This window comes from Copadichromis virginalis, linkage group LG13 (assembly GCF_057382275.1).
Source record: "Copadichromis virginalis isolate Kocher_CV1m ecotype Utaka linkage group LG13, C_Virginalis_male_GT1.1, whole genome shotgun sequence".
Taxonomy (NCBI): domain Eukaryota; kingdom Metazoa; phylum Chordata; class Actinopteri; order Cichliformes; family Cichlidae; genus Copadichromis; species Copadichromis virginalis.
This window is the reverse complement of record NC_140630.1, coordinates 2,851,051-2,872,850: the sequence shown is the minus strand read 5'-3', so window position 1 is coordinate 2,872,850 and position 21,800 is coordinate 2,851,051. Positions and strand designations below refer to the sequence as shown.

At 41.5% G+C, this 21,800-nt stretch overlaps 1 long non-coding RNA gene across 1 annotated transcript; it reads left to right on the top strand.

Moving 5' to 3' along the window:
* The first annotated feature begins 341 nt into the window (after positions 1 to 341).
* LOC146695017 (uncharacterized) lies at positions 342 to 21,385 on the top strand. The gene is made up of 3 exons (XR_014923448.1): positions 342 to 487; positions 580 to 797; positions 21,333 to 21,385. It is a non-coding gene; the product is annotated as an uncharacterized LOC146695017 (long non-coding RNA).
* Positions 21,386 to 21,800: the final 415 nt, after the last annotated feature.

Below are 21,800 nucleotides of genomic sequence, written 5' to 3'. Positions count from 1 at the left end.
AAGAGCAAAGTAAAACAATAGTATTCACCTCATCTAATGAGAACCACATGCACCTGCTTTGCTTTGCTAGCTAATATACTGAAAGTAAAAACTAACAAGTAGCTAATTTTATTTAATGTGAGTGCATTTCAATACATTTAAAAACACATTTTTCACTGTCAGTCTTTGAATATTTCAGTATATTTTCCAGTGTGTGTCACATGTATGTGCGCTGTGTAGCAGCACAGTGTAAAATGACAGTACAATGCAGATGTGATGCTGTAAGTCAGTCGAGTGTATTTAATCGTGTTTCTCTGCTTGCATGAAATTAAATGTCATGTTTTCACCTCTTGCAGGTTTTCTGTTGACTGTTGACGATACTCAGACTCTCTCAGGCACTGTGTGCCTCACATTTCCTCATTCATGTCTGTTTAAGCTCTAATTCACACGCACTGAGGTCACACTCTCGGTTTGGAGCATAAAAGAGCAGCGGGACGACGGACATGAGGTTAGATACACAGACAGACAGTCATTAAGACATTCCTCTGCACGCCGAAGCGCTCACTCATCCCTCGGCCTCTTTCTTCTTTTGTATTTCAGCCACACACTCCTGAAGGCTGCTGGGAGAGGCACGGGAGGGCGTCTCTGTCTGGACCTGCGTCGCTATGGGTCTTCAGTCCAGCACTGCACAACAGCAGCAGCAGATTTGGAGGGCGTTTGGCTCGGTTCATCGGCTCTGAACGAGCGGCACCGCGGTGGCTCTGATTGGCTGGCTGGACATCCACTGAGCGCGACTTCAGGTGACGGAGAGGTTTAAGGTAAGACTCGTGTTTTCATACTGAGACAGCAGCTGTTGACTCTCAGCTCAGTCTGGCTGGTGTCTTCGGTGCTGTTATGCTGCTAAAAATTCTGAATTCTGATTGGTTGGAAGGTGTGGATTTAAATAACTGGAAACCTGTAATGGAGGCGATATTCTGCCAATATGAATCAGTGTGCTAGCAACAAACTGCAAGCAGAGACAGCCAGTCCTCAGCTAAGGAGAAGCTAGAGAGCTCAGGTTATTTCTGTAAACACCAGCAACAATCTAAGGAGGACAAACCAAACTGGACACCTCGATGGGTGATGTCACAGTGGTTCAGGCCATCCTTTATATACAGTGGATTAACTGTGCAATTTGGTTCAGATGGAAAGCTGAAAACAGATTGAAGGAGATTAAAAAGAAAAATTCAAATAAAAAGTTACAATTGGTTTTTTTGTCAACAAAGCAAATGCATTTTTTCCAGTATCCAGCAGGGGGCGACTTCTCTGGCTGCAAAAACACGATTGTCTATGACAAAATTTATCTATGGACTCTATAAACACTTCCCTGATCATGTTTAATGAATATAAGATGAGTTTGTTTTGTAAATTATAATCCCAAACACCACTTTATTGACACTAAGAGCAAAACAGCAGCGTGTTTTTCAGGTAAGCTACTTTTGACTGATGAAGTCAACATCTAAAAGTCCAGCTGAAGGCTTTTTAAGCAGAACTTTGTTTAACCAACATTTCTGTCTGTTTTACAATTTGTAATATGGCTCCAAACACCAGCTCATAATTATCACCACTGAAACTTAGGGTTTACTCACACCAGAGCACAGTAACCTCCCCGTGATGACCAACAATCAGTGGTTGCATTCAGTGTTTTTGCTGTCACAGACTGATTGGTAGAAAATGGTAGAAAAGCAACCGATCTGCAAACAGTCCAACAATCACTGTCAAATAATTACAGTCTGATTTATAAATGCAGGTTGTAAACAATCTAAGCTGGTCTGCATCGATTAACTCGGATCATCTATGACGTGTCTTTGCAGTAGGGGACTTGACTAAGCTGGATGCCAACTGGTTGTATTCTGGTTAAAGTCCTATAGTTAGTGGTTGGTCTTCGTCACTAAAGCACCCCTGTTTCTCCCTCGTGTGACTGCAGGATTAGCCGGGGCTTACATCTTGTTTTTCTTTCCACCAGTTTTAATAAATTAAACGTTAGCGTTCAACTGCTGAAATGCTCGTTTCAGTGGTGCTCAAGCGGGTTCTGGCAGCACTTCCAGCTACTAATAACTGGACTGTGATTAAATCTGTTGTATCAATTATTTGTGGTATTTTAAATAGCCGATATATTGGCTCACAAATGGAGTCATATTCTTTACCTGAGCCGAGCGTCAGCATCAGGTCACATGATGACGGCCTAAAGGCCTGTGCTAAGAGAGCAGGAAGCTAGCAGCTGGTTATTTAATGCAGCGGTCCCCAACCCCCGGGCCATGGACCAGTACTGGTGCCCGAGTCGTTTGGTACTGGGCCGCGAGAATTGAAGCTCAGGTGTGAAATTTATGGTTTTCAGGGTTTTTATCGTTGTTGTTTTTTTATTGTTTTTATCGTTAACTCTGTTTCCCTGTTTTTTTCTTTCCTGTGTGTTATTAATAAATATTTTTTTGGTACCGGTCCTGGTTTTATTTGTAGCATTTATCCGCGACACCTTAAAGGTCAGTCCGTGAAAATATTGTCGGACATAAACTGGTCCGTGGCGCAAAAGAGGCTGGGGACGGCAGATTTAATGTATTGTGAAATATGTCGTTGGTGAGTCCTGAGTGAGCGGACACCAGCTTTCCCGGCTCATCGGCCTGTTTGTTGGCTTTGCCTGTGAATCTAAGCTCACGTCCAGGTGTTTGATGAAACTGCCGCCATTACAGCCCCTACAGAGCTGCTGAGTTTGTGTGGTTTGTTGGTTTGCTGGCAAAGTGGTTTATTTACTTGTATTACACTTTTCTTTTCAGTTCTCAGCCACCAGATGAGTGTAATTTGTTTTTGAACACCACAATTAGATAGAAAAACCATGCATAACTAACGTTTCACAGAATAATGCATAACGCTCTTATCATATTATAAATAACTCATACTGCCAACCATACAGCCCCCCCCAAAATGAAACACCTTTCAAATGCAACAATTTTCCAACCCCCGCATCATTTTTAAATCTAATTGTTTTATGTTAATTTTGTGCAGTCACATCTTTTCAGGCCCTGTCTGTGTGTTTCTCCCTCATCCTTTAAAAATCAAAAACAATGCGAGGCCGCGATTTTAAACACGTCGACTTCGAGTCAAACGAAGGTCAGCAGGATGGCATCGTAAACTCTTTTCATGGTGTCGTAGATTTAAATGTGAGGGACAAGGAAGTGAAAGTAACTTAGAGCAACCCCAATTATGAATGATTAAAAAGCTTAAAAATTGACAAAGAAACCAAACCTGCAGAAACAAATCAGGGGATCCAAACAGTGGGAGCTCTGAGGAGGCCAACAACAGGAGTTAAAACCTCAAACAGGCTCAAAACTCAATTATATCACAAAAACTCAGCGCAGTAACACAAACCTGGCACCGTGTCATCTTGTGTATTTAGCCGTCGAGTTCATTAGTTCATCGGGATGGTCTTCACTGTGAGAGCCACGGATCCAGACGCGGCCGCCCAACACTCCCTTTTAAAAACACCTTTTTCCATTTTAGGAGTAGGACCAGAGTTAGCGTGCAGTCAGGGTTTTTATTCTTCTTTATTTTGTTCATTTTGTTTATATTGTTTAATTTTCTTTGTCGTTTAATGTATGAGATTTATCTGTTTTTTACTGGAGAGCACTTTGGTCACTGGTGTTATTTTTGCTCTATAAGTAAAGTTGGATTTTTAGAGTGAACTTTTTACACTAATGCAAAATTATGTTTTAAGTCATTTTATTAATCTTGCCCACATGAGGTCACACTGGACTCGTGTTTCTCATGATGACAGATGAATTGACAGCTGTGACATGTTGTGATTTGGTGCTGTGTGAATGAAACTGAATTTAATTAAATGTTTGTGTTTGCATCCTGCAGTGTAAGGAACTGTCCCACTATTGCATGTTAAAGCATATCTCAGCATTACAAGTATGATCGATTTCACACCACAATGGACTTTTCTCAGCTTATAAACGTGTTATAAACGTGTAAACAGTGTTGAAGCTGCGTCAAAAGTGTTGCTGGGGTTTGATCGCTTAAGCGAGCCAGAGCTTTGGGCTTACTCCAACACAAAACTGTGGTCTTAAAATGTGTTGCATCAAATTGATAAATAACTGAAAGTATATTGAATTTTTTAGATGTGGCATTAGGAAAAAGAGGAGCCTGGACCTCGAACTAACGTGGACGGCATCACGAGGGTTTCAGTCCTGCTCTGTTTAGGCTTTTTTCATGAACGCAGCTTTTCAAACTCACGTGACTTGACGCTGTTGTCATTGGTTAGTGATTCTAAAAATATTTGCAGCAGTTTATGACGTACGGCTCATACAAACTCAACCGAGAGCTTAAACTGGAAGTAGAAACGGAGAGCTAGTTTTCTGTGATATTCACAACACATTTCACCTGAATAACTGTGCGAATTAGATGTAATATTTATCTTTTGATTACCAATAAAGTCAATGTTACTGGATATTTAAATATGAACAAATATTCTAAAAATCTAAGATCAAATAAAAGCACATTAATACATTTAGAAGCACCAAACATTTAAGAGTCGTAGTTCCTAAATTTTAAGGCTTTTTGTCAATTTTCCACCAATAATTCATTAAGTTGACCTTAAAGAGCTAAATGGATGTAAGCTACATTTTTTTATGGATCGTAGACACGACCCCACTCCACACCCCCACTGAGTTTTATCAGCATAAAGTCAAAACTTGAAAATGAGCTGTGGTGTTGACAGAGGGACACGAATGCACACGAACGCTACCAAAAACAGAACCTACTGATGATAACGATTTCAACAAAGGATTTAAAGAACGTGCAGAACAAATTTTACCAAGAATGGTAATTTTACTCTTTCACAGTGTAAGCATGCACGTCTTTATTAAAAAGAGCAAAAAATAATAGAACTTGTATTTTATTTACAAAACACGAGCAATAACTGATGTATTCTTCATTAAAGAGAAAAAATAGGAGTGACTTGAAATGAAAATGTGATTTCTATAACACATTTTCTTACACTTAAACAAAAGAGAAACAAAGACATGACCACACGAGCTGTTAATATAGACAAACTTAATGAATTATTGATTAACAGAACATTAAAGCATACACTGCTGAACACGGATATGCACCCAGAGGAATTAAAGATAGGATAGGAAAGCCTGAATAATGCATTGGGATATGGAAACAGTTGTGATGGATCTGAGGTCTACTCTAAGCCAGACTGGATCTAATCCTGGATCTGAGACCCCCCCCCCCGACCCGTTCACCCTGCCCACAGTGTGGCAGGTGACTCGTGTGCAGGATACAGGTCTGGTATTCAGCATGTGACAGACAAATATACTGTATTTTACCCCAGCTCAGTCTCTATGTGAATAATATAAACATGCATTGCTACACTCATTTATTCCCTTAAATCCATGAAGCTGTTTGGCACAGTAAACTCTGCATAACTGAATAATATAGCAAAAATAACTTCCCGCCGGCTTCACTTATCTATAGTATTTCATTCTTTATCGGTGCTCCATCACTGCTCCAGATCGCCACTGAGGCACATGATTCGTGGTTGAGCGTGTCCGAAGGAGGCCGACTGCTGCTGCGGTGTTGAAGTTAAAGAAGCGTTGACTTGGAAATACTGGACACCACCAGAATGTAGGAAAAAAGACTAAAACCTCAATGCAGTCCCACATAAGACGAGACAGCGGGACAGGTTTGTGCTGTTCTATGTTAAAGCAGATGCTACAGGTTTGATGGTTTGGACGGAGCTGCTTTGCAGGCAGGAGAGTTTCAAAGTCTGTGTAATTTATCTGAACATACTCTTTGTTATCTGCAGCCTATCTGTAGACGCTACATCTAGAAATCTATTCACAGACAAGAGCAGAAGCATGTGGATGATAAAACAAACACATAACCACGTATCCCGTCAAACTTAAAGAACACAAACTCTTCCTAATATTCAATTTAATTCACTTAAATTTATATAGAGCCAAAACACAACAGCAGTCACATCAAAGTGGTTTATAATGTAAACTAAAGAGCCTACAGTATCCTTATGGGAACCAACTTATTAATTAATGTCCTCTTTAATGCACATTTGTTTTTGGTCTATCTTTTGAGCTGCCCCGTTGTCGAGGACACATCCTGGGCTTTCTGGATATCTGGTGTGTTTGAGTGACCTCTTTTAGCTCCAAAAAGGAAGGAAATCACAAAAAACACTTTCCCTCCATTCTCAGGAGGAGACGTCTGAAGTTAGGCAAACTACTTTTAAGTCTCTTCGCTGTGTTTTAAGTTTGTTACATTCATATTTTCTGATACTGATCGTCGTTTTCCTGTTACTGAAACACATCTGGATCCCTTTCCAGAGTGTTACTGACACTGGGATGCAAACATGGATCGGATATGTGGACCAGTATAACTCAGAGTTCTTCTGCAGTCTCCTGTTTGGTTTAGCGTGTGGATAGTTGATGGCATCATCAGCGTACATCTGTGAAGTTGTAGCAGGTCGTTCGCTTTAATTCAGGTTGCTAACATACAGAGTAAATAGCACAGGACCAAATATGTCAGCATACTGGTCCATGTGTGAACGAGCTGCTGTGGAACTGTTCAGTTGGGGTCCATGAGGGGGCAGTAGACTCCCTCCTGGACCACCCGATGGTCTGAGGTTGTTTGTGCCGGTGTGTTTGGGGGAGTCTAAAACGTGGAGGTGGAAGGGAAATGAAAGCAGAAGAGCCATGTGCTGGTTGTTGTTGTTGTATGAGGTGTTGGATAAGGAGATCTGACCTTAAATCTGGATCATAAAATGGAAATAACAGGAAGTTTCATGGGATTAAAACCGAGCTGAGGTCGTTCAGCAACAGACAAAACACACGTGAGTGCAGGTTTGCTTTTCAGACTTCACTGTAATGAGATTACAGGAGCTCTGCAGTCTCTAAATATTGTTGCATGTTATTATTTCAGTCCGATTCTGGAGGTGAAAGACTAACAACAGTTATTGTATTTTTAAAATCAGCGATCCCTTTACTCCCAAACACACAATCGCTCGTGTAGGTTTAAATCTCGTTTTCAGGGGCCGACCTCGGCTGCGTTCAGTGACCCCAAGGAGCAATTGGATGTTGTTTACATCCTCGATTACATCTGTAAGGTCAGGATTAATCTACACGTTTCTGTTTTGTAGGAGCGGGCATGAAAAATAAAACGTCTCCTTCATTTATTCAAACACACCAAACTCTGTGCAAACAGTTCAGCTGTGACTCAAACAAACACACTGCAAGCATCTGTGAAAAGCATTCAGCTGCCAGTTTATTAGGCACACTATTCTGTGATACATTACACCTTTATTACAGTTATATGGTCAGTGTTCCTGATAGTGTCATACAAAGGGGTTGTATGACCTTTTGTGACACCAACACACTATGCTAATATTTTAAACTTGATGTACAAGACATAAAAATAATCAACTTTGTGGTCGTGGTAAGAAACCGTTTGAAAGTTGAGAGAAAGTTTAAGAAAGAAGAAGAAGACAGAGAAGATGTTGAACTGTCAAAAATACCTCAGAGTCGGGTTGCAAAGAAATCCAACATTTGGTTAACATTGTTTGTTTTTGGTGAAATTTAGCAGTGAAAAGGGGAATGTAGAAAGTTTTATGAGGTTATTGTTCTTGTATCGAGCTGTTTCTGTTATTTTGTCCATCCCGTTAATTCCTAAATAATAATAATAATTAATAATAATTGTCGTATAATTACATTTTAATTTTACTTCATCTGTAATACCCATAACAGCTGAACTTTATTTTAACAACTTAGTTGGAAAAGTGCAAACGATTGATATAAAAACCAGACGTTTTACTCCATACGTGACTGACAGTTTTAAACTGTGTTTGTTCTGCTGCATAATTACTACGTACATACAAAGTACAAATACTTTGCTGAAAGTACTTGAACACTTTTCTACATTAACAAAGTTCCAGACTTGTAATCAACTATTTTTACTTTTGAACGGTTCCTTACTGTATAGTTCAGAACAATTCAAAGCAAAACGTTTGTACGTTATCAAAATGAATTATTGTAAATGTAAACGAATAAAAATAATTTAAATACTTACAAATATTTTAAACTAAACTTTGATCACATATATTTATGCTATATTATATGTTACTTGCACCGACCTGTTTTAATCTTAAATGTTGTGAAGTGGCCAAAAACATTAGAATCATTCATGTTAAGGTAGGTTTGTGTGTGTGTGTGTGCGTTTTGTTGCACTACCACATGTTACAAATACAGAAAGGTTTAACGTCTCCCTCTGTCCTATTACGTGACAGATTTTGTACAATAATCTCAGATTTTAAGGGAAATTCTTCTTCATGTTCTTTGACATTTGAGTTTACTGTGCTGAGGAAAAATCCTCCCGTACATGTGAACACAGCCTCTGTGTCACAGTCAATGATGGCAATCAGTAACGGAGCAACACAGTTTTAAAGTACGCTCACAGTGAGTGCATACAGTGCACATTTTGTGTATCAGTACTCGAAAGAACGTCTTAATGCAGCAGGCTAGTGAGAAAGAACCAAATGTTAAAGGCTGGTGTAGAGTACCGTACACGGTACATCCAGACTCAGACCAGTTCATAAAGTTTGGGGGCCATACTGGTGCCTATTGGCATCCGTCAGCATTGTCATATAAGAAAGTGTTTGTGGGGATTTATCTATTTATTTTAGCAGGTTTCAGATTTGCATTTTTTTTACTGCTTGTAATGAAAACTCTCAGGAATATAAACTGAAACAACTTTATCATGTTTTAAGTTTAAGAAATAAATACACGTAAAAATGTTTTTCATTTAAATTGTTTGAAACTATTAATTTTTTTGTTTTATTGTAGAAGTACTTTTAATATTTATACAGTATAAATAAATTATAGGTTTTATTTATTCACAAAATACCTCTTATTAAACTATAATTAGAGATGTCAGCTGTAAGATCATAATATTCAATTCAGTTTTTTTAAATATTGAGGCTCTTTATATTTTGAAGGTAGACCCTACAGTAATACATACAATAATATCATGCATGGAAGTGGACGGTAATTATTAAAAGCACAGTGTGTGTTCGTACTGGGCAGCTCCCATTGTGGATGTGCAGCAGAGTGGAAACCAGCTCTGAGCTCTTCTCTGCAAACACAAGAACGCGAAGTCTGAAATACAACCAGACGGCAGCTTCTGTGCTCCAGGTTCCAGCAACGCTTGTTCTCTGCATCCAGAGGGCAGCGTGGGTCATTCAAGACTTAGATTAATTAATAAATTATTAAATAAGAAATAAATGAGATGAGGAAGAACATGATGTTTTGAAAAAAAATCAGCATTTGTTAACCTTGAATATTTTGTGAGTGAAGTGTGGTGGGTTTTAAAAAAAAGCTGATAGAGCTGCGTTTGTTGATCCATCTGTCCAAAATTACACTTTACAATAAAATAAATTCTTTCTTTTAGTATTTTTTAAAATGTAATAGCAGAGCATACACTTTTATGTTTGTGAACAAAGGAATTCCCAATATTTGGGGATAGATTAGCGTTTCCTACCTGGGTGATTGAATGATGAGACAATAGATCACGCAAATATGAAACGGTTCCCTCAAACTTGTATCTATACAAAACGGAGAACAGCACTGAAGGACAGGACCGTGTTCGTGCACGTGTTGTTAGTGGGAGGGCCGACGTGGCCGAAGCGAAGTTCATGTAAAGCATTCAGAGCATTGTGAGACTTAAGTAAGCCTGTGAAACCAGAATGATCTCTGGATCCAGTTTCATCTGAGATATTTTCACGGGAAAACTTAATTATTCCAGTTTTTCTCATTTTCTAAAACCAAAGCAGATTAGGACCTGGCTCACAGATAAACCGTGCAGGTCACAGACGGTGACGGTGTTTGTACTCTGTCATATCCTGTTTCCACTTTCCCCTAAACCAGCACTTTACTATGTTAGCTCTCACTTCAGCTCCGTATTACCTCGGAGTTTCAGTATGGATGTATCCAGAGTTCAGATAAACACTTCCCGTTCACACTCACAAGTCTTAACTTTCTGGAGCTGGTTGATCCCTAGGAAAGTTTCCCACAATGTAGATCCGGAGAGACGGGATGAAAGTAGTTTCCCAAAAGGGACACACCTGATCACTGTACACCTCAGCAAATATATAGTAATAATATAAATATATTAAAAAAGTGTGGGTGTTCAGATATAAAATGTGACAAATGGATTTCTGACATTTGCGTCTGTAGTTACCTTTGTGTTATTTTATTTTATATCTATAAATTAATTTTATTTGCATTTCTGCTTTTAATTCAGCGTCACACCTGTTATATTCTAATATAAACCAGCTGAAAATTGTTACTGTGTTAAATGTTAGAATTGTTTATATATAATTAATTTATATTAGAGTTCAAAATCTTTGAATTTTGTGTAATTTTGCCCACATTAACATTATTTTTAAAGTTTCTGTATTTGTAGTTTTGGTCATCTGTAGCCTCACAGCTGTTATATTTACCTTTGTTTATGATTGATTAAAGCAGTGGATAGATTTAAAATTTGAAATCTTTCTTGCCCCTGTCGACCAGCAAGCGTTTGAGAACCACGTAGACGTCGAGCAGAGCTCCTGACGTAATCTGGATTTCTTCTGCCCGACACGAAACTGCACAGCGTGAGTGAAACCTGAACATTTTATTCATTTCATATCAGAAACAACTAAATAAATAAAGTTGCTGTAATCAGAAGCAAAACTCTTCACGGTGGTACCAGTGTCACCCGGCAGAGGGTCGCAGTGCGTCTCCCAGCTCATACTGGGCGAGGGGCGGGGCACATCCTAGGCTACATGTGATGATGTCACTGTGCCCGCCCACACCCTGTGATTGGCAGGTGCTCTGAACAGTACTTTAATGTTGACATAACCTGACACGAGTTTATACAACAACACGGGGTCAAAAACACGATGAGACGTCGCGCTAAACGTGAGGCTTCAGCTCCCAACAGGAAGTTCCTCTTTTTAACGGCGGCTCGTCTGTCGTCTGTGTGTGGACACGACACTGTGAACACGACACTGTGAACACGACACTGTGAACACAACCACACAAATCCTGCTTATTAACAGTTATTACCAAAACATCGAATAGCCGCACCACGTTTTCACTAAATTTAGGAAAGTTAATTTCACTATTGCACTTATTGTCCATCATTTACACTTAAATATCGCAAACATAAAGGAGCACTGATTTATTCACCGATGTCTGATCAACGTTCGGCCACATCTATGCATCATAAACCTGCTGCAGGTTATTATTTTTCCTTTAATCCTGCACAAACCAAGTGAAGTATTACTGCAGTAATAAACGAAAGGCTGTAATAATGCATGTAAGAATCAAAGTGATTGAAAAATCTCATTTTTCTCACACAAAAGTAAAGAAGCATCCAGAAAGAGTTCTTTGATAATGAAACCTCAATAAAACAACGATCGTCTGCTTCTATTACAGGTAACAAATATATGCTGTGTAAAATACATACATTATATCATTTCTTTATCCAACTTTTTTATCAACATTAAAACACACTGAGCTGCATAAAAACTCCAGAAGTGCTGATTTTATTTAAATGAGGTGTAACTGTATATTTTTAATTATTATTACCAGAGAAGTTTTTTTTACTCTATAATGATTTCTTAATAACTCGTCTGGATTGTTTTTAAAACTCACGTGACCTGGAAATATTTTACATATTTTGTGTTTTTTCTATTTTACCTCCAGAGATGAAACGCTTCATTAAAACACACAAATATATACATATATATACATATTAAATAATACATTTATTTAATATCCTGTTCTATAAATTTTTATTTCAACTTTTTTTTAGTGTCTTTACCTTGTTCTGCTAAAATAAAATCCAACGCTCTGACATTAAAGTTAATTAACTCAGTAACGGAATAAAAATTCCTAATTTTAAATTTCTTACACTTTCCGTATTTCTTTTCCATCTTTGAAGTATTCACACACAAACACTCTGATGTCCTGACTTGGTTTGGAATCGAAGCCGTAACGGTTTAAAAGCAGAAATATGAAATCGCTGCACTCTTGACGGTAAATTCAAAGTGCGACATTTAAAACGATGGATTCAACCTGGAGCTCTCAGAGTTTTACATTCATGCTGTTCTTTAATTAAAACTAGGTTGATGTACGTTATTTCGAGACGTTTTGGACACCGACGATCACCAGGACGCTGCTCTGCAGTCGAGTAAATTCCGTGTAATTGTAGGAAAACGTTGAATAAAGTGAGAAGAGGAACGTAATCTCGACTCAAACGGGACGATTTTATCTCCACTTTCAGGATTTTTCAGCGTCGTGAAACTGCGACGGCGGCTCGCACGTTTTCTGTAGGTTTTTATATTTTATTGCATCAAGAAAGCCCAAACAGCCGTGATGTTAATTCCCTTTGAGAGGATCACACAGAGTTACTCCACCGTGAGAGGCTAAAACGAAGACTGTGAGTGGAAACGACTTCTTTTAACAAGACGACCACGACCCTGAACGCACCTCACAAAAGCTGGATCGGCTCGGGCTCGACGGCAGAAGGACCGGAGGAGGAAAAATGTTCTTTTTACAGCAAAAACCAGGAGGCTCGAGCGTCGCCTCCCTCCTGCAGCTCTACAGTGGCACCAAAGCACTCCCGGCCAGCGCCGCCATTTTGTGTCCGCAAACCGTTTTCGGTTGCAGTTGATCTGTTTGGAAAACTTTTGCAGACTGAATCAGAATCAGAATCAGAATACTTTATTGATCCCTGGGGGAAATTATTTTTGTTACAGTGCTCCATTTTAAACCAACATTAAGACAAGACAGACAATACGCTAACTAAGAATAGTACAATATATACATATATATACATACATACATACATACATACATACATACATACATACAGGGTCCAGGGAAGACAGCTCCTCGCTTTTCCCCCATCACACCCAGTGACCTCTGTGTTGAAGCATCGGCCATCTTGTTCCATTACAATGTAGTGTAAATGTGTGTGTGTGTGTGTGTGTGTGTGTGTGTGTGCGTGCACTGTGGCGGGGCGTGCAGACGCTTCTTTCATTGTCTGGCTCGGTTCATTACCAGTCCGTTGGTGGTCATCACTTCACTGATCATTAACGGCTGTACAGTTGGACGCTGGCAGCGAGCCATAAGTCTGTGTGTGTGTGTGTGTGTGTGTGTGTGTGTGTGTGTGTGTGTGTGTGTGTGTGTGTGTGTGTGTGTGAGCATTAGGGCGTATTATGTGTTTAAAATGTTGAGTTCACACATTTGAATGTTTATCACTGCACAAATGGTAACAGCGAGCTCTTAAAGTTCAAGACAAGTTTGATCAAAGCTTTTCAACGTGGCTGAAATGTAACGCAGCAGCAACAACGCCTCGTCCCTCTGGCATCTACGGAGACGCAGCTTCGTGTGCACACCAGTCAGCATCTGGTTTTAGACACCTACACTTGGAACCGCTGTAGCAGTCCAGCCAGGCTGATCGCCGAGGCCTCAGTCTGTACCGCTTCCTCAAAGGTGCCGGCGTGGCTGATGGGTGTCTGCAGAGCCGTGTGTGCTGTGGCTCTGTGCTCGATGTCAAAGGTGACAGCGATCACTCCCGTCACGTGTGAACGAACAGGCTTGTTGCCGTTAACGGGTCGTTTTAACCCAAACCACAAATCTCCCCGATCTTTCACCGAGTCGTTTTTACAACATCAGCATGACCATCGAGTGGAAGGCGGAGCAAAAAAGAAAAAATGTGCAAACTCAGCAGAACCCTTACCTCTGGAAACAAAGTCCCTGCGACTCCTCCGACCTCCACGATGTCTCCCCGCAGCAGAGAGAAGTGCCTCCATCCATCCCTGCCCTGTGACGGAGGTGCAGAAGCATCAAAAGCACAGCTGGCACATCAGGAAGCAGCTCAAGTGCAAAGATGTTTTTCTTCTCTATTTGACTTTGCCTGATTTTATTATTACTTTTATTATTCATTCATTTTTCTACCGTGCATGCTTAGTCACCTGCGTCCGTCGTGGACGGTGGATGTAGCCACCGTGACTTCACCGACTAACGACTGTGACGCGTGCCGACAAATCGTGAGCGAATAATAGAAACCCTCCTTTCTGATGCTTGTAACGGACCGTGATCAGCATGGAGCCACACTGCTGCTCGCTCAGCTTCACGGCGCGGCTCATCAGCTTCATCACCAGCACACTTCTCTTCATCGTCCCCTCGCCCTCCAGGATTGTGTTAAAAAGCTCTGTGCGCGCTCTCCTCCGCAGCTGCCTTTAACACGACTGTTCCAAAATTGAAATGCAACTGTATTCATAGTAAACAAGTGTTGATATCTGAGCGTCTCCTACACCGGACGAGGTTCTCGTGCTTTTAACTCTTTAAATAAGAGACCGTAAAAACTCGTTGGGCCTTTCCGGCTCTGTTCACAGTCAGCTCGTCTTAAAGCTCAGCTTTTTAAAGCTCACGGCCTCACCGAACGCCGATCATCTCGTTGGTCACATTCTCTCAGCTGAAGTTTGGTCTGTTTTTGGCGTCTGATACTTGTCTTTCGATCGTGGCTCAAGAGTTGGGAGTTCGCCTTGTAATCGGAAGGTTGCCGGTTCGAGCCCCAGCTTAGACAGTCTCGGTCGTTGTGTCCATGGGCAAGACACTTCACCCGTTGTCTACTGGTGGCGGTCAGAGGGCCCGGTGGCGCCAGTGTCCGGCAGCCTCGCCTCTGTCAGTGCGCCCCAGGGTGGCTGTGGCTACAATGTAGCTGCCATCACCAGTGTTTGAATGTGTGTGTGAATATGTAAAGGGCTTTGGGGTCCTTAGGGACTAGAAAAGCGCTATATAAATACAGGCCATTTACCATTTACCATTCTCCTCCAAACATGGCTGAGATTTCGTTTTCTTTTCTTCCAGCAGAGCTGAAGGTTTTTGTTTTTTAGGAATCCTCCAGTTGGATCGTCTGTAGTTAACTTCCTCCTAACTTGGCAGTCGTTGTAAATTTTAGTTTACATGGGTGTCGCTTTATTCTAACACCTGGGAGAACTAAGTGTTTCAAACTGGTTCCCAGTTAGTTTTGAGGACATGAAAAAAGAACCTGGCCCCATAAACAGTTAAGAAGACAGGATTTAACGAGCGGATGACTGTCAACCCTGCGACCGTGAGCGCCGTGCTCACTTTAGCTGTATTATGTGTATTTGTGTTTATTTTTAGCCGTGTGGTTCACTGTTTCTGCCCCCAGGACTCATCTGCTGTGTCCCGGCCTGCAGTTTGGATAAGACATGCTGTGTGTCATCACGCCCACGTCTGTGTGCGTTTTTGTAGAATCTGAGACGCTGTAGTAAAAAAATGTGACTTCATGCACGTTTGTCTGCTTGACTGCATGTCTGTGTGTGTGTCTGTGTGTGTGTGTGTGTGTGTGTGTCTGCGTGTGTGTGTGTCTGCGTGTGTGTGTCTGTGTGTGTGTCTGTGTGTCTGTGTGTGTGTGTGTGTGTGTGTATGTGTGTGTCTGCGTGTGTGTGTGTCTGCGTGTGTGTGTCTGTGTGTGTGTCTGTGTGTGTGTCTGCGTGTGTGTGTGTGTCTGTGTGTGTGTCTGCGTGTGTGTGTGTCTGCGTGTGTGTGTGTGTCTGTGTGTGTGTGTGAGTGTGTGTGTGTCTGCGTGTGTGTGTGTGTCTGTGTGTGTGTCTGCGTGTGTGTGTGTCTGCGTGTGTGTGTCTGTGTGTGTGTCTGTGTGTGTGTCTGTGTGTGTGTGTGTGTGTGTGTGTATGTGTGTGTCTGCGTGTGTGTGTGTCTGCGTGTGTGTGTCTGTGTGTGTGTCTGTGTGTCTGTGTGTGTGTCTGCGTGTGTGTCTGCGTGTCTGTGTGTGTGTGTCTGTGTGTGTGTCTGTGTGTGTGTGTCTGCGTGTGTGTCTGCGTGTGTGTGTGTCTGTGTGTGTCTGTGTGTGTGTGTCTGTGTGTGTGTGTGTCTGTGTGTGTCTGTGTGTGTGTCTGCGTGTGTGTGTGTGTGTCTGTGTGTGTGTCTGCGTGTGTGTGTGAGTGTGTGTGTGTCTGCGTGTGTGTGTGTGTCTGTGTGTGTGTCTGCGTGTGTGTGTGTCTGCGTGTGTGTGTCTGTGTGTGTGTCTGTGTGTGTGTCTGTGTGTGTGTGTGTCTGTGTGTGTCTGTGTGTGTGTCTGCGTGTGTGTCTGCGTGTGTGTGTGTGTCTGCGTGTGTGTGTGTGTGTAAATGTTGCACATAAATGAGCAATTTTGTGTGTTTTCCTGAGGGCTGGGGTAGAGAACATCTGCAAGTTTCTGTGTGTTTTACAGTACAGCACACACACACACACACACACACACACTTGTGTGTCCATTATTGCAGTTTGACAGCACGCTCATATCTCCTGTTTAATTGATTGATTGGTTTTATTAAGCACATCAAAACACATTTATTGAAACCACATAACTGCAGTCTGATATTAGATCAGCGTTACAGCCTCGATCTCAGCAGCTGCTGCATGCTCTCCATCACCAACAGCCTGAGGCTCTCATATGCAGGGTGCATCCTGCACAGGTGTGCAGCAGGTCAAAACGATGAATATCTTATTTAAGTGCTGTTGTTTATGTCTAATATTCCTCGGGTGCTGAGCCCCGACAGGGGGCAACTTAGGCGTGCCTAAGTTGCCCCCTGGGTCGCCGGGCTTACAGTATGCTGGCGGGAAACCCTCTGAGCTTAAACAGAACGTCAGGCCATCTGTCCCAAAGTTTAAGTTGTACTGTAAATGCAGAGGCTTCGTCTAAGCCATGGCTCACTATCATGGAAAACACAGACAGCAAACGTGAGCTGCAGACGGCCGTGCTGGCTGCTGAGCCGGGGCTGAAGCTGCTTTAAACGAACACATTTTATTAGTTTAGCATCAGGTCACAGTCAGCGTCATCCGCGGGTGTTCTGTCGTGTGAGGAAAACGTCCAGCGTCACAGGAAGAAACAGCGTACTGTATATAAAAGATGGATGTAGCGTCTGCGGGTTCTGAAGTGCATGAAACCTGTATTCTGTCCAATGGCCAGCAGGAGGCGACTTCTCCAATTGTTCTTCACTCTCAATAAACCTGAAGCAATAATTCTGAGTAAAATGCAACTGAAATATATAAAATCCAAAGTTTATTGATTCACATAATGAATCATTCAGGAATGTGTTTGGTGTACGCTGAACGTGTGCAAGCCATTACATTTGATGTGAACAGATTTGACATTTTAAATTGTGCTTAAAGAACTAAACACACAGAAAACTTGCAGTAATCACATTTCACTCAACAGTTTTTTTGAGTGATTGGGAAATTATCCCGACGGATTTAAACTTCAGTAAAAACTTTTCTTGTTATTTTGTGCACTCGGTCAGTGCTGTCATGTCTTTTTTATTATTATAAAATGTGAATAAATGTAAGTTTAGGTTATGAACCTGAACTTCAGTAATCGAGCTCTACATTTAACTTTTCAGCTCAGTAGGTAGATCGCTCGCCCCGTAATCGGAAGGTCAGGGGTTCAAATCCACTGAACAGCTACCCTGAGGTACCCCTGAGCAAGGCACCGTCCCTAAGCACTGCTCCCTGCCTCACTGAGTGAGTGGGTTAAATGCAGAGAGTAGTTTCCCTACAGGGGATCAATGAAGTACACGAAAACAAAAAAGTATTTCAACATTATTGTTGACATATTAATTCTGTAAGTGCAGAATAAAAATAAACAACCAAAAATATTATTGCTGTAAAAGCAGCAACAATAAAAGCTCCGAGATACTCAGTGGTGTGTCTAGAAAAGTTTTGTTGGGGGGGCCAGGTGGGGGCACAGATTTGGAGAAGGGTGGCAGATAATGTTAAAAACAAATCTACCAACCGTTCATCATAATTCAGTAACCCTATAAACCTAATAACCGAATGTGCTTTTAACTCTTATTATAATGAGGTTTTAACCACTACAGTGCAAAGTTTTTAGATACTGCGTTGATAAAGTACAAGAGATACAATCAGTCAGTGTTTACTCAGCATTTAAGGACAGCAATATTTGCATAGTATTTTTACTGACATGTAGTGCACATATGTTTTGGGTGAAAACATTTTTGAATATTAAAATACGAACATTTTTAACATACAATTGGCAAATTAGCCAATGCCAATGCAAAACCAATGCCTATTAAAAAAAGAAGATAATCTTCTCACAAACTGGTGTTTGATTTTGAAACAGGAAAAAAGTGGAGAAACAAATGAAAAGACTAACATTTAAATAAAACCTGAAAGCAAGTAAATACTTTCTATGCTGCCTTATGGTAAACTTTGGTAATATTGATAAAGAACAACACTGGCTGATGATGAAATACAGTCAGCTGGCACAGTGACACTGCCAGTATAACCTGCAGGGCTGGACTGGGACAGAAAATTGGGCATTTTCACTACAGACCGGCCCACCAGGTATTAAAGCCATAAAGCCTTTGAATGAAAACAGACGCTGTGGTGACAGTGATGTACAGTCTTTTTGGTATATGTATGATTTCTATACATTTCACGTATAATTCGCAAGATTCAGATAATTATTTAATAAAAGCTAGATTTTTAAAATGACAAAAAGAAAGAAAGGTATGTCTTTCTGCCCCCCTCTCCCTGTTAATGCCCTACCTGCCCCCCTGGCAGAACTTTGCTAGACCCGCCCCTGCACAGTTACCAGCTGTCAGCTGCTTAGAAAAGGATCCTGGTGTTATTAGTCTCTCAGAAACAGTTCATAACTTCAACTCATCCATGTGACCTAAAAGGTAAACCTGTTTCTCCATCACAGCTCTGATGATCCAGTAAGGACATCTCCTGGTTTCATCTTCATGTTTCCCTCTCACCACATATCCAAACCGACATAATGACCAGCAGCTTTACAGCTGTTGCTCCAGCAAACATCAGCTGATACTAGAAATTAATATTAAATAAATTCTAACAACAGCTGATCAATCTTAAACGTGCTGCTGTTGTTTAGCGCGACATCCGCTGGTTTCCTCTTTCTGGCGCAAAGTGAGTGATAAACAAACAAGAGAGACGATCAGCTGATCATTGATCAGTTTCATGATTAAAGTAGCAACAGGAGAGGGAGGGGGGAGAATGAGAGGAGAAGAGGCAGCTGTGCAGCGTAAACACAGAGTAACTCCAGCTTTGTGTCTTTTCCATTCTAGCTGAAGTCCGGGACAAACTGTGCTCCTTTTCAGCTCAACACCAAACGCGTAATATTTTCTCTGAATGCGGGATGATTTTGTTTTTTACGGGACGGTTGGCAACTTTACTAACTGACCTTATGAATAAAATAAAGTTCACTATCAGTAACATCACAGCACCCACCCAGCTGTATAGGAACTCCGTCATGCTAGCTCACACAGTACGAGTTATTGTAACTCAGCGGTCCCCAACCCCCGGGCCTCGGACCGGTACCGGTCCGTGAGTCGTTTGGTACCGGGCCGCGAGAGTTGAGGCTCAGGTGTGAAATGTTTAGTTTTCAGTGTTTTTATCGGTTTTCAGCGTTATTTTGTTATCGTTTTTATCGTTTACTCGGTTTTCCTGGGGCTTTTCACGTGTGTTATAATAAATCTTCTTTTTTTCGGTACCGGTACTAGTTTTATTTTGTTGTATTTATCCGCGACACCTTAAAGGCCGGTCCATGAAAATATTGTCGGGCATAAACCGGTCCGTGGCGCAAAAAAGGTTGGAGACCGCTGTTGTAACTGACTGTAAAAAGTCAACACAACGAAAATAAACTCCACCTAAACTTGGTTTATATCTGACCCAGACAGACTGCAGGTCAGAACTTCTTACCTGAAGTTCACCTGACGCTCGGACCGGCGGCCACCTCAGGTCTCTGCTCCTCCGCCCCCCATTTCCCTCATCCACCTGCTGGCCTCTGTGGAAGCTCCGCCATAGCCACCACCAAACAACTCAGTTATTTTTACACATCGGCAGCATCTGGCCAATCCACCACCTCTCATTGTTCATGCCGTTACAAAAAAAAAGTCATCAGCCCACCGGTATGCCCGATGGCCAGTCCAGCTATGTTAACCTGCAACCAAATCTGCAGCTCCATACAGCAATGTTACGACTTAGATTATATCTTATAACTCATAACTCTTATGTTAGCTGCCCCAGCAGTCTACTGTCTGAAATATTCGACGGTTGCAATAATTCTTTAAGTGTTATTTTTTCCTTGGGATTGTAATTTAAAGTTTACTAAACTCAACAAACTTAATATTACTTACCGGGACATTTCTCCGAAAAATTGTTTCCTGCAGTGCGTCTTTCTCCTTCCTTTGCTAATATGATGCTCATAGTGCCGAAGCCGGTGCTGCATTCACTTACACTTGGATATCTGAGCTTCACTGTGAAAACATAATCGTAGATTTGCTATTTGATTGAATTTTATTGTTTTAGCTTCGGGGTGGCACCTGGGGTGGCCAGTCTGGGGGGGGCACGGCCACCCCGCTGGACACGCCACTGGAGATACTAATGGCAAAGAATAATAGAGAAATTAAAGTCTTGTCATAAAATGTTCAAAACTGAAATTTTGATTTGTTTAATAAATATTAAATCTTCAAACTGAATAAACAAATGTAAAAAAGTAAAAAGATTCCAGAATTTTTTTTCTCAGAATCCAAACAATAAAAGAAATAAAGGAAACAAATACAGTTTCTATTGTCACAGAAACATGATAATAATAAAATCACGCCTCTCTGATCTGGGCACTCACAGACTTTCAGGGTCACGTTTATTCTTCTGCATTTTAATCTCCTCCGTATTATTTTAATATCTCAGTGTATTTCTGTGCCTTTGTTTTGATAAATGACTCAAACTAACCGTGTTTCCTCTCGTCTCTGTGCTGGGAAAAAAGACTTTGTTCCTGTTTAAACCTCAGACCTTATTTCCCCTGAAATCAATACAAACATTTAATTTTAGCTGCCCATTGGTGGGGGTGGGGGGTCAGGGTAAAAATCATTTGTGGGGATGTGATATGATTAGCGCTGACGTAATGAAGTGGGTGTCTGAGGTTGGGTGAATAATCAGACTAGCTGCTCTGGTTTCTGGAGGATTTATTGCAGGTCGGTTTGTCTGTGATCATGTGACAGCTCCTCCTTATGATTATAAGCAGCTGTGATTGGACGATGCTGTCCGTGTGTGTGAAACAGCAGGTGTGACTGTTGTGGTCTCTGTGAGCTTCAGTGTGTGTCCATGTTCTCTCTGTATGTGTGCTATAATCGTACGTGTGCCATCCCATTGATTGAGCACTTCCTGTTCTCTGATTGTCATTGTTTCCAGATGCCTGATTATCAGTGAATGCCCCCCACCCACCCGCCCACCGACCCCACCAGGCCAAACACAGCAGCTGTACAGTGATACATGTGCAGCATGGATGGCTTCCTGTGTGACTTTATCAGCGTCGTTGCTTCGGCTTCACATTTGCAGCATCCATTCATGCACAGCTCTCTGAGCTCTGCACTCTGGACCATCGCTGCAGCTTCTATCTGTCCTTTTTCAGCTGTTCTGTTGCAGATTTGCTGCTGTGATTTGATCTTTGTCCTGTAGCTGTGGGACATATTTGACTCTACTTCGGTATACTGAGGAGTTCACGGTCCACTCCTCCCCGTGCTCACAGCTGGTCTGAGGAGTTGGTTTTGTGCATTAAGGACAAACGTCTCCTCTTTGGTCTCGTCTGTTCCAGCAGTTGTTCTTTGTTCAGATGCAGCTTTGCAAACCTAAGCTGTGCTGCTAGCCTTTCCAAACCTG